Source organism: Falco punctatus, assembly GCF_963210335.1.
Source record: "Falco punctatus genome assembly, chromosome: 5".
In the NCBI taxonomy this organism is placed as follows: Eukaryota; Metazoa; Chordata; class Aves; order Falconiformes; family Falconidae; genus Falco; species Falco punctatus.
Genome location: NC_137584.1, coordinates 88,847,493 through 88,860,277, shown reverse-complemented (window position 1 = coordinate 88,860,277; position 12,785 = coordinate 88,847,493). Strand labels below are relative to the sequence as shown.

The following is a 12,785-nucleotide window of genomic DNA, read 5'->3' as shown; positions in this document are numbered from 1 at the left end:
TTTTTCCTTTTCAGCTCTGACAATTACAAATTGTTTGCATTAGCTCCACGAGTATTCCTATTCAGCGGTATTGTCAAAGTCCATTCATCCCAGTCTCCTAACAGCACACCAATCCTTTGCTTTGCCAGCTTCCATCCATAACCTTCATCCAACTGTTACCAACCACATGGCGGGGGGCAGGAGAGATCTACAGCCTGCAAAGAAACCCCTCAGCTGCAATCTGGGGTAGCCGCAGTTTCCCATGTTTCAATGTGGTTTTCAGACCATCTCAGCTTGACAGGAAGAAGCCTGGCATCCTCTGAGCATGTTGCACTTGTAACCTTTGAAGATGTTCAAAAGAAAAGGAAAAAAAAAAACAAACCAAAAAACCCAAAAGGTCTTAAGCATTTTGCATGAAGTTGCATGAAAAGTCTTGGGGCCTAACTTGACTGGAACTGTTTTAAGTACTTCTCTACTACAGCAGCGGTGCGTCATATGAAAGGCTTTGTTTGGCATCTATCCACAGTTATAAATAAAAAACATATTTATCTTTGGTCATGCATATAATTTAAAAGTCGGACAGAAGAAACCTTTTTTCTCCTTTTAAATCTGTAGCAAGCCCAAGATAAATTCTTATAAATTATTTCTTCTAAAAGGAGGAAAAGAAAAAAAACAATAACAAAATAGCTTGGCTATTTGGAAATCTGGAAAACAGATTATTTCTTTGGATGGAACAAAGTGTGTGTATGTGTCATCATGACTTTAAACAGTTCCACAGTTCCCCATGGAAATACTTAATTGAAGCTAATAAGATGTGGAGTTATCAGTGGTTTGCCATGATAGATTTCATATGGTCTCTCCAAGATGTTTTACCTTCTTTAAAACTGACTGACCCAAGATCGTGTGATCTGAGCAGCAAGCGCCACAGACACTAAATCTGAGTTTCACCCCAGACAGGAGTTTGGGCAACCCCCTTATAACTCCAACCTCTAGGCAACACAAACACTTACACTTCTGATGTGTAGCACGTGTGACAACCTCCCATAGAAAGCTTCAAATGACAGACTTGTTTGCCCCTTAACACTTGCAGCATGGGTCAGAAGTCTTTTCTTTTGGCATCACAAAATCAGGAAAGAGAAGTATTGTCAGCAGACTACAGATCCCAGCACAAATCTTCCCCCAGTTACCATGCCTCACCAGGTGATCCTACAAGCTCACCCCCCTGACACTGCAGAGGACCAGGTCCACCTTCTTCCATTAAGCAGATTAGTCGACCATGAGCAGTACACGCTAAGAAAATTTTTTACTGGTTAAAACAATTTAAAAAAATCATGCCATTCTTACATCTCAGTTTAGAAAAGTAAATCCCTGCTGTATTTGGGATGAATATATACTGTCTGGAGAGAGTAGTACATTCTTAACCATAAGCACGTATCTACACAACCTAATGGAGATCCACTAAAGCTTTCGGTACGTGCAGAAATAGGTTATCTGGCACCTGCAAAGTGCAATCTCAAAATAAATTCAGCTTGAGCCAATGTATCTGTGTCACTATACATGATTAAACCACTCCAAAGTTTATGGAGGAGGACAGGCTTTTCCTATACTGATAGCAGCAGTGTTTATGAAGGACTTTGGGTAGGGGTAATCTGCATAACTTCGGCATTCATTTCACACTTGAATTTTAGGGAATTAAACTGCCTTCCCAAAATCGGCCAAAATTAAGCAGCTTATCATTATTTTCCTTCAGGAAGAGAAATTTGTAGGCTTTCCTGGCATAACCGCCTTTTGCCTTCAGCAATATTTCTTTTTTTCCTGAAAACTTATTCCCTGTGCCTGCAAATGCATCCACCGCATATGTTTCTTTTTAATGTTAATATTCCTTTCGAATATACCATCCCCACTGATAAAGTCAAGCACATGTCTATGGGCCTTAGGGTCAAGTTCAGTGTCCCACCTATCGGTAATTACGTCAGTCAGCAGCAAGCACAGTGCATTCATTAACCTATAAGCAACCTTGGTATTTAACTTACACTGACCAGTGTTGTATGCAGGATTAGAGAAACTGCACGCAAATGCCATGATATAAGAAATGCAAGGACACAATAAATGCCATGGGATAACGTTGTATTTGGAAACAGTTGAAGTCAACATAAAGAATGAATCGTAAGATGAAACAACGACTTTGGAGCTGCTTACGAGCGGGGCAGCCTGGGGAACCAACGCTCAGGATTAATACAACCTTCTTTAGGCAGTGAACAAGGTGAGCAGGAGCTCTGCATTGGTTTTCTAGCCAGCGAAGAGTAAAAGTCACCTCCTGAAGGCAATTCCCATCTTAGGGATCCAAATTCTGTGACTCATCATTGACTATACAGGGAAGCGAGGGCAGCTGAGCTCCCAAGTCAGGTGTCTTGTGTAGTTAGCAAGAAAAGAATCCAGGCTGAACTTTCTGACATATTTCTGTTACCGCTTTCCCCATAAGACAGTCTGTAACCTTATGTGTGTTCCCTAAAATGCAAAAGTGACTAAGATTTACAAGGTTAGCAATGTAGGCTGCTGTATGCAGCACGCAAACTCAGATGCTGTGGGATTCTTTATCAGTGCAAGTTTTCATCCATCTCAGCATATGGATGAACTGAGCAGAGGGGAAGCAAGCCTGATTGTAATTACATTAAGCACTTTGGCAATAAGGAAAAGTTTGTACTTGTACACAGATGGCTTTATGTTACAATGCTATAAATGTGCCAAGTTTCATGGCTTCACCACATGATGCAGGGAAGGGGCTTGATCCAAAGTCTGTGTAAACCTGCTGAAAAGCTCTCACTGATTTCAATGCATTTGTATCAGGTTTGTGATAAGGCCACTGGACACACTTGGAAAAGGGAACAGCCATTTATATGGAAGTGCAATTATTTTTAGACCATTTTTAACCCTGTTTGCCTTTTTTAGCCCGAGTCTTTGTGTTTTGGTGACTCCGTTTTCCTGTAAAAAAGTAAAAATAAATTCCAGTTCAGGTTGATTAAAATGACTTTGACTGCCCACTGTAGCTCTCATTCAAGCTGGAAACTTAAACTTCGCTGGAAACTACCTGGGGGAAAAATATTACATTCTTATTCTATGAGGCCTCCTGAGTCCTTCTGGTGTTTTTGATTCAAGTCCTCTTTTCTGTGACCCTCCGACCCCTACTACTTCATGAAGGTAAGAGATTTTTAAACTTACTTTAAAAGTCCTTAATTTAGAAAAATAAACAAAAATTCTGTCCACCATTCCCCAGTGTCTCACCATAACTTATTTTAGAGTAATAAATCTTCACCCTGACAGCTCTCTGATGATGCATTACATTAATACATCACAATGACAATACTTGTGATATATGATGGATATATTTTCTGAAAGGGATATCACCTATACATTCCATCTTCCCAGCACAGCAGAAGATTGTTTAGGAAAAGGGGGAGAAGGGGAGGTAAAGGATGTTCTTTACCCAGAAGGCAAAATCTCACAAGAGAATGTGGAATTAAGTTGATTGCCCTTGTTAAAATACCAAAGAGAAGAAGAAATAAAATGCCTTCTGCGCACAAACAGCTTCCATCAGTAAGCTGCCCCATTTGTTCCTCAAATACTGATATTCAGGGTGGAACATGAAAGGAACATGAAAGGAAAATGAAATTCTTCAATATACTTGTATCAGTCATGCTAATACAGGAGAAACAGACTAGGAAATAAAGCACGATGACTTTGATAGGGTTGAAAGGCTGTGATGTCGAGAGGTGCGATATTTAAAAGGGTAAGTAAGGTGGCAAACAGAAATAACTGGCAGCCTCAGTGAATGATCTGGTGAGAGTTGTGTATACTCCAAAGAGTCGCCCATGACTGACACAAAACAAAATTTTCTCACTGCCTGAGCACAGACAAGGCGATGACAGGGCTTTTCAGTGGGAAATAAAGTTAATTTTTGACATGGATATCTGGCCTTCCACAGCACCGTGGCACATAAGAACCAGATCACAGGCTACTGTTTGCTGTGCTAGGCTCTGCGCAAACAGCACAACGATAACCCTGGCCTCAGCCAACCTAAACTCGATTTCCACGGTTCAGAATGCAAAATCAGCCCCTGGCTTAGGACAGCCCGTTGTCTGGGCAGAACGCAGCAGTAACTTTGCTCCAAAGGCTCATCTTGCACATGCGACTGTGTGGGCTGAACCGTAGGAGAGGTGACAGGCACCTCGGATGCTAACTGGCTTGAAGTGGCCCTCCTGATGCTCTTGGCTTGCACACAGGTAACTGACACCACCTTAGTGCCCCTGTTCTTGGCATAAAGATCGCAAGGGTGGTGAGAACCTACCCTGAGTCTACCCGTAGCCTTCTTTTTTCACAAACATGGTCTCTCCATCCACTACCAGGCTACTGAATTCTTAGCATGCAGCTCAGGTGAAGAGAAAAATAAAAACAGCGGAGCAACCTTCTGTTTTTTTAGGGGTTCTGATAGTAATCTGACATTCTGGTGAAAAGCTTTGGCACGACGCTTACAGCGGACTCCCTGCAACACTGAATTGCTGTTGGCTGCCCACACTCCACAAGTATCTGAAGCCCGTTTGGACCGTGCTACTAAGGTTCCTGAGGTCTTACGCTGCGCGTGAGTGGCAGAACTGTCTGAGAATGAACGTCTTCTGTGATTTCTCTTACAGACTTACCTACCAGTTCTGGCCTGGCAAATACTCACCTGGATCCTGCAGAGGACTAAGGTGAAGAAGAGCACTCAAAGTTCTCTCTGTTTCTGTTTGGTCTTGCTGATGCTGCATCGGAGGGGTAGATCTGATGCCTGTTTTCTGAAACAGCTTGGAGGCCTGGAGGTATGCCTTTGTTAGCCAAAGAATCAGTAAACAGAATTCCTGTGAGACATTTAATGGGAGAAAAAGATGTGATTAAGGTTCACAGGAAAGGATTAAAATATTACAGTAAGAGCGAAATCCAAATAAATACGTATCTGAGCATGTGTTTCAGTGTGCAATCCTCCCAGCTGACAAGCAACTTGGGTTTGAATGTTTGCAAGCGTTTGTCCTTTAGTTGCTGAAGGGAAACAACCAGCTCATTTTGTAGATGAGCCATCAGTTTCTGGATACTGCTGCTCTGAGTCAAGCAAACTACATTACCAAGTCCCATCAATGCTAGATTTCTTGGGCATGCCAGATGTCCTCTAATGTACAGAAAGATAATAAAAATAAAAAAAAAATAGCGTCCTCAAAAGCACCAAGAAAAATGCTAACTGACTTGCACTGGGGCCAAGCATATACTTAGGAGTTGGAACAAAATCCCCTTCTTAGTGACTTTACAGCAGGGATAGCACCCCATTTTAACAATGCAAAAATGCTATTTTCTGTCCCAGCCCAGCCTACCCTGCTGTCTTACCCTAGGGTGAGCTGGGGAAGTAATAGTGCTAAAGCTTTTCAAAGACACTCCATGTAAACAAAGCAGAGGTCTCTGTATATTTTTCTCTGATGTTCTTTCTTCCTAGAACCAACTTTTGTTCTTTTCATCAAATGCAGCTCTGGATAAGATGCTGTAATTTTAGTGGCTATTAGACTCTAAAGTGATTTTCCTGCAGTCATTTTTTTCCTGGCATTGAATATTTATAGCAGAGTTCTGTTTATTCTTTCACCCTCTTTTGTCTGATGTTATTGTTGTGAAAACTGAAGCAGTGTCACAATCGTATTGCCTTTCATGCAGGAATACAGTGACTTTCAGGTTCACTTTTAAACCCATATCACTGGGTTTAAAAGAAACTGTGAAAATCTGCAACAGGGCATCTTCATTACTAAGGCTAGCTGACTCAAATGATTTTATTAGAATGTTCTTTGCTATTTTTCCTTGGCTGTTAGGTGAGAAGCACATACAGAAAGTCCTGTTAACCATCATACAATCCACAGATCCACACTGCTGTAAAAAAAATTGCTCAGCTAAAGTTCACACAAAACAAAAATGAAATTACCCCAAAGGAATCTCTGTGTTTCAAGACAATTTTCTCGCTGAGTTTCAAATATTAACACTCTCCCAGTTGTTAAATAAAGAGTGATGAGAAAATGCATGCAATTTTAATTTCCACTGGGATTATGCCTGGTGTGAGACAATCATGTTGTTAGATATTTTTCTAAAGACTAAAATAATGTTATAGTGTCTGTGAAGGATGTTATGAAGAACAAGGTACTGAAATAAAAACATTTTTATCCCAGATTGGCTACTTGTTATGCTTTTTGCTGAAATTGCTTGAATTAGAATTTATGCAAAGCTTTATTATCTAAGACACTTAAGCTCAACTTGGTTTAACTGATGTACCCATTAGCTTATCTATCTTGCAGTTAGTGAAGGCTTGATACATCAACTAAGGAGAATCCATGCAAGTCCAATGGATATTCATAAAAAATGACACAACACTCACTTGTTTACCCACCACCCCCCCCCCCCCCCCCCAGCAGTGCTGGAGCACCAGCATACTCTAAAATCAAAGCTGATGTTCTCGATGCTCCCTGCAATGCTACGGGTTAGTGGAATGGCCGGGTATTTACAACACCTGTGCAAATGCCTCTGTCCTCTGGGCTCTGTTGGGACTTCAGGTGCTCTTAAAAGATATTTGTAGGGAGACTGAAAAATGGGGAATGACCTGGAAGAACTTTTAAAAACCAAATTAGAGTCTTAAATATAACTAGTTCATAATCCCTAGCTCATAATCAGGTGCTGAGAAACCGATATACCAGGTATGAAATATCACATTGCCATTGCAAGGAGGAATTTGCTTGGGAGATGACTTTGGCTCTGGCTGGGCAAGAATTTAAACTGAGTTACTGAACAGCTCCATTGCCAGAAAACTAAAAATGTCAACAGTGACTATGAAAGCATACTGCTAGAAAAGCAAACGTTACCTGGTTTGATTTAGTTTATTGTTTTGTTTGTCAGATCCGTAACTTTTCCTAAAATGCTTCAACCTGGAGGAAGGAAACAACACTAATGAAAATACATATTACCTGAAAAATGTGCCAGTTTTGTAACTGGGGATAAATATGATAATATCGACAGTAAATACAATAATGTATGGTTTAGTTCCTGCATTTCTTCAAATGTGGCAAAGGAAAAAGACATGCAACCTGCCTTCTTCATGCTAACTTTCCTGCTCACACAAGGGTCCATCTCGAAGAGCTTTCAGGAACCTATAAAGTCCTTTTCTCCTTTTCTTTTAGCCATGTTATTCAGCAATATACCTAGGAGAAGGATGGGATAGGAGAAATACTCATTTTCCTCTCACTCCACTTCCAGTTTTCACAAAGGAAACTGCTCTCTAGGAAACGTATTATCCAGCCAAAGTTTAGGTGAAAACAAGTTTTTCCAAATATCCTTGCATTTGATTGTCCTGATGCAGGAGTTTTCCAGGAGAGATGTTCTAGAGGAATTTCCTCAGTTAGAGGGTAGGTTGTTTGCTTTGTGTTGTTTCCTGTTAAACTGCAAACTTCTTCATGGAATGAGTAAAATCTAGGCAAGCAAATCGCATTTGTGGATCTTGGCCTAACACTTGCCTGAGTGTAAGGAACGGGCAATGGTCAGAATTTTACCCTGTATTCCTTGACAGGCAGCTGCATAGCTGAGCAGAGCTGTGAGAGTGACAGGCAGTTTACGTATCCTGGAGATACGGAGAAAACCAAAGGGAAATAGGAAAGAAGGTGGTGGAGGGGGCGGAAATTAAGCGGCAAGATCAGCAGTTACTATAGCGGAAATATACTGCTGGTTCATTTTTTTTGGACTTGATTTAGCAAGAAAAATAACAGGCACATTTTTTTCAGATTTATTATGTTTGGAGGTAGTATATTCAAGTAGAATAGACAAAGTGGGTGATATGAGTGAGAATCTAATGATAATACTAATTAAGGGGAATTTCAGGCCAACCAGGAGTGAAGGAGACAAACCCTCTGTCCCCCACACTACTGACAAAGTGGTGCCTCTTCCATTTCTGGATCCTTCCAAAGAGAAATTGGGACAAAATGGTATAAGAAAAGATAAACCAATGCCAAAATTAGGATCTAGGCAACAGCTCCAGCTGTTCCAAAGCCAAGTCAATACTGGCAGCAAATCCAAAAGCAGCAATACGGGCTCTAGGAGGCACTGCACCTTCTCCCTTTCTTCTGGCCTCTAATTAGAGCCATCTGCAGGGTGTTAGTCCACTTGGAGGCTGACATGAAGGACCCTTACACCCACATTCATGCCTACCCAGCAACGAATAGATTTCTCCAGGTCAAAGACTCACAGTCAGTCCTACATGACTCACGCCCATGAGGTGGAGCACATAAACCCATTCCTACAGCCTGTAAACTTGGTGGTCTCCATGTGGGTTCCTACGGGGCTGGCCTGTGGTGTGGCAGCCCTATGTTCCATCTCTATGGTTTCTCCAGAGCCAATGCCAGCCCTTGGCAGATGTTGTAAATGACAAAAAAGTTTATCTAGGGATGCCAGAAAGCCTGTACCTGTTCTGACAACAGAGCTTGGACATGGTGGGGGGGCATTAACACATACCAGGGAACTTGTTTTTCCACAGAGTTGCTACAGCCTGGGCTTACAGCTTGCTAAATGGGTAGCAAAGGGGGTCAACATCTGGCTCATTTCTCTTAAATGGTTTTAAAACCTGCAGGGTCAGAAAGTCTCTCTCTCTCCACTGTGCTTCAGAAATGCAGTGCCACTTGACCTGGTTCTTGATTTACTTTTGCTGTATCTGAAGCCCCCAAAACAACATTCTCAAAAAAAAAGGTGCAGGACAGTTTTGCACGTGCAGAGACAGCAGTGAGTTACTTAAAAAATTATGAGACGATCATTGGGAATCGAACAGTTTGCAGTTTACTGTATGACACCGCAGTTGTCAAAAACATAAACCATAGAAACAAAAGTTGAAATTAGAGACAAAAAACAAATGTAAACATCTTTGATGACTTCTGCACAATAAAGGGGGTTGCAGAGATCATGCTAGTGTGAACAGGAAGGAAAGAAAAGCCAGTCCCTGAACCTGGGAGTAGGACTCAGGAACAGGCGGGTCCATTCCCCCCTACGCCACAGACTGTGTAAACGACGGGTCTGTTTAAACTCAAGTCTCAAACACAAGAGAATGGGAGATTAATACTCTCTACTTGTGTTCTGCCTAATGAGATTGTAAGATCTCTCATTAATTGTTTGTCCCAGTCATAGCACAGCTGAGACCAGACCTCCTTTGGGGCCCCTCTACTTTACAATGCAATTAATGCACATAACCCTATGCCATTTACAGTTCTCAAACCCTACCGTGTGACGTGTGGCGGGATGATGTGATCAGCAGCATCCCACCGGCAGCCGGCCTCCTTTTGCTTCGCATCTTTGGCACCTACCTGTTCTTGTGTGTTATAAGCCCTGTCAGCTCTTGAGTGCTGGGGCTGATGAAAAGCAAGAGCATCCTTTTCCAGGAGGGCAGAGTAAAGCAGAGATGTACTAGGCGGCTACTCACAGCCATCCAATAGGCCAACTCTCCCTCGTTTTACTTACAAAGGAAGGTTAAGCGGCAATAATGGCAAAGCTCCCACTGACCTGTGCTGGGCCAGCACTTCTCACTCTAACGTGACACCGTTTGTCAGTACAAGGCGGGTTTTGCTCAGTCTTTCTGCCCCACCTCACCTTTTCCAAAGCCATTTCTATTTCTCCACAGAAGAGATTTCCAACCACAACTGCTTCATCATCATATAGATCGCTGCTTTGTGCCAGAAAGATTTCATTCTATGTATTTGCTTATTTAATCTGTGTACCCCCATGAACTAACATCTTCTTGCATTTAATAGGCAGTAGTGGGGCACGCAAACTCAAAAGCTATGTTCTGAAACTGCAAGATGAAACACAAGAGCACTCCTAACTTCAGGGAGTTTTGTAGAGAGAAAATAGGAAGTGAAACAACTTTAAAAAATGCACAGTTTCGTAATGCATTAAGGCCTTCTTGCTTTTGCCAAAACTTCACTTTTAAGAAGAAGCAGCTGTGGATTTGATTTCTATGTTTCTCAGCCATAAGTCAATAGAGGATTCAATTTTAAAGCACAAGACCTATAACATACAGCGTGAATCGTCTCTTGTCTGCATATAGGATAGCACAGATAGATAACATGCTTAGTGAAAGCTTTATCACCAAGGAAACACATTCATAAGCATTGAATCTAGCACCTTAACATTTACAACTCACTTTAAAAAAAATGCCAGCTGTAAATAAGTCCATACTCATAACTAGAAATATGTGGTATCTATCACTCATGCCTGTGTTAAGAATTACTCATTGCCTAAGAGTGGCAATGGGCAAAGCCAATTTGCAAAAGTTCAGACCTTCTGGAGATTTGGACTCTGATCTACCAGAAGTTAATTGTTTCAGAGAGATAATAATTTTTTGGTAATTATGTCCAACCAATCCATAAGTAACCCCTCAAAGAATAGGTTTTATCTAGTGCCACTTGCTATTTCCTAAAGGTCATGGAATCTCTTTTTCTCACCTCTAACGGCTCACCTTTTCTGGGTGCACTATGGGGAAGCATAATTCCAGCAGAGTGGAAATTCAGTCAGCAAATGAGGCATCGACATAAATATTCATGGGGGAAAAAAACTTTTGGAAAAATGTTGAGAAAAGAGAGAAGGTAAATCATGGCATCCTCGGGAGACCACTAAGATATGCACTGACAATTTACATAGATTTACTTAAAATTTTGCCTGTAATTTAAGAAGTGTTGTCATACTTACCAACTTACCACCTTCTTGCGGTATTTGGGCATCTATTGAGCACCAGACACCTGATCAAGGACAGAACAGTTGCAGCACCCATTTGTCATATCCTTGGTTTACAGCCTGGGGATTAGCAAGGGAAATTATTCTGGATTATTCAGGGAAATGATTATGCCCCAGTCAATATACAGCAGTTGTTCAGTTTTAGAATGTGAATTTGAGTTCCTATCTAGGATTCTTTCCCCACTTCACAAACCCAGGACGTGAAGCCAAGCCATGGGAAAAGCACATGAATTCACAGGGATCATCTGCATGTACTAGGTTAAGTTTCTGCATAAGGTCTAGAAGACACATTGGGTGTTATCTCAGGGTAGGGCCCCTGTGAAGTTCAGCACAACTTGGTACGGTAATGAGTTGGTTTCAAGACAAAAAATTGCAGGAGAAATTTTGAAAATGCTTGATTGTGACTTATTCCGCTTGTGGCTGTGGCCACTGATAACACTTTTACTGACCTGGGTAGGAAGAGAGGGAAGTCGATGCTATGCACCTTTAGAAAACCAGCCCTGAAAACACACAATATACTTAAAATATCTGACTCCTTGCAGTTAGTCCTACAAAGACACACATCCACAGAGACCTTTGTTTAACTGAGAATCCTCTGAACCCGTGTCTGGCTCCTGTCTGCTTCCATGAGGCTAAATAGATACAAATAAAAGGAGCCATTTGCCAGCTCAGGACTCAAATCACCAGCAATCATCATAAAATACAGTGCCTGCAAGAGTCTGTAGAATACCAGACTCCAACACCCAAATTTGACCATTCAGTGAAGAATAAGATATAAAGGATTACTTTAAAGCCACTGGCCCTGAAGAAAAAGAACACCAACGGGAGGGTAATGACACAATCTTGAACTTTCACACCACCTCTTGGTAAATATTACTGCGCTATAATTGAGTTCACCAGGTTCCATGAGCGTGCCCATACTTTCTTCTCCATTTCTGGATGATTTCCATTGGTGTTATGCAAAGGACACGACTGTCTACTGGGAGCTTGTCTGTGCTAACCTGAAGCACAATCTTTTCAATTGTTTATTTCACCCTTGTTTGTAGCTTTTCAGTTTTCAGATCCTGCCTAATGTGGGCAGTGACCAGAGGGCTAGAACATATGTACCTTTTACAAGGACAAACTGAAAGGCAATGTCAAGGTTTCCTCCTTTTTTTTCCTTTTTCTCTTTTCTAAAGAAAACCTTTTATTCAACCCTGATGCCATAAAAGAAGGTGATGTCATAATTTATGGTATTAAACTTGTTACTAAAATGTCATTACACAAGCGATGTTTTAATTGATGATGTTAAACTGGTTAGCAGGAAAGTGTCAAGTGTCCCTTTCATGACATAAACTGCCAGTTATGATTATATAATATCAATTATTCTTTGGAAAACTGCACTAGATCAGTTAGTTCTGAACCAATGTAGTTGGGGCAGGTTCATATTTTTTTAAACGCTGTTCATCCAGTTCTCATTATTAGGAGTAAAATATACTTTGGATGCAGTTTAGACTTTTATAACTCTCCCCTTGAAACATAATACCTACCTTTCTCATTTGCCCTTTCAGCTGCCATCAGATCAACAGTGAGCTGAAAAGAAAAAAGTGAGATAAATTTTATAGCCTTAACTGAGCTTGCCTTGTTCTGCAATCTTACAGAAACCAAACTTTTGAGTTGAAGGTAGACAAAAATAACAAAACATAATTTTAATAGTCGGTTAAATATAGAACATTAGGATTTGCTGACAGGATGTTGGTTTCTACGAGACCTGCTTTGACGCTGGATCTCCTAAAGCTTTAGCGTCCAGCTGCTCTCGAAATTGCTCTAAATCTTATTCAGGCACAGAACCAAAAGAACATATTAATATCTGAAATGCATGTAGCCAGATCTTAAAAACTTAATCCCTTCTAGGGATAGTTACAAGTAAAACCAGCAAGTTTAGCTCATGTGTACTCTCTGGGCCCAACAGGGGTAGGCTGATTCACCACTGATGCTGATCTGAT

The 12,785-nt window shown here is 41.1% G+C and overlaps 1 long non-coding RNA gene across 1 annotated transcript in view; it reads right to left on the bottom strand.

Annotated features, from left to right (window-relative positions):
* The window catches only part of LOC308064211, a 160,153-nt gene that overhangs the window by 66,358 nt on the left and 81,010 nt on the right, over positions 1-12,785 (bottom strand). Inside the window, exons 5-6 of the long non-coding RNA XR_013928309.1 lie at positions 6,897-12,372; positions 4,703-4,871 (exon numbers count right to left, since the gene is read on the bottom strand). This is a non-coding gene — a long non-coding RNA (uncharacterized lncRNA). The remainder of the gene's footprint in view (positions 1-4,702; positions 4,872-6,896; positions 12,373-12,785) is intronic.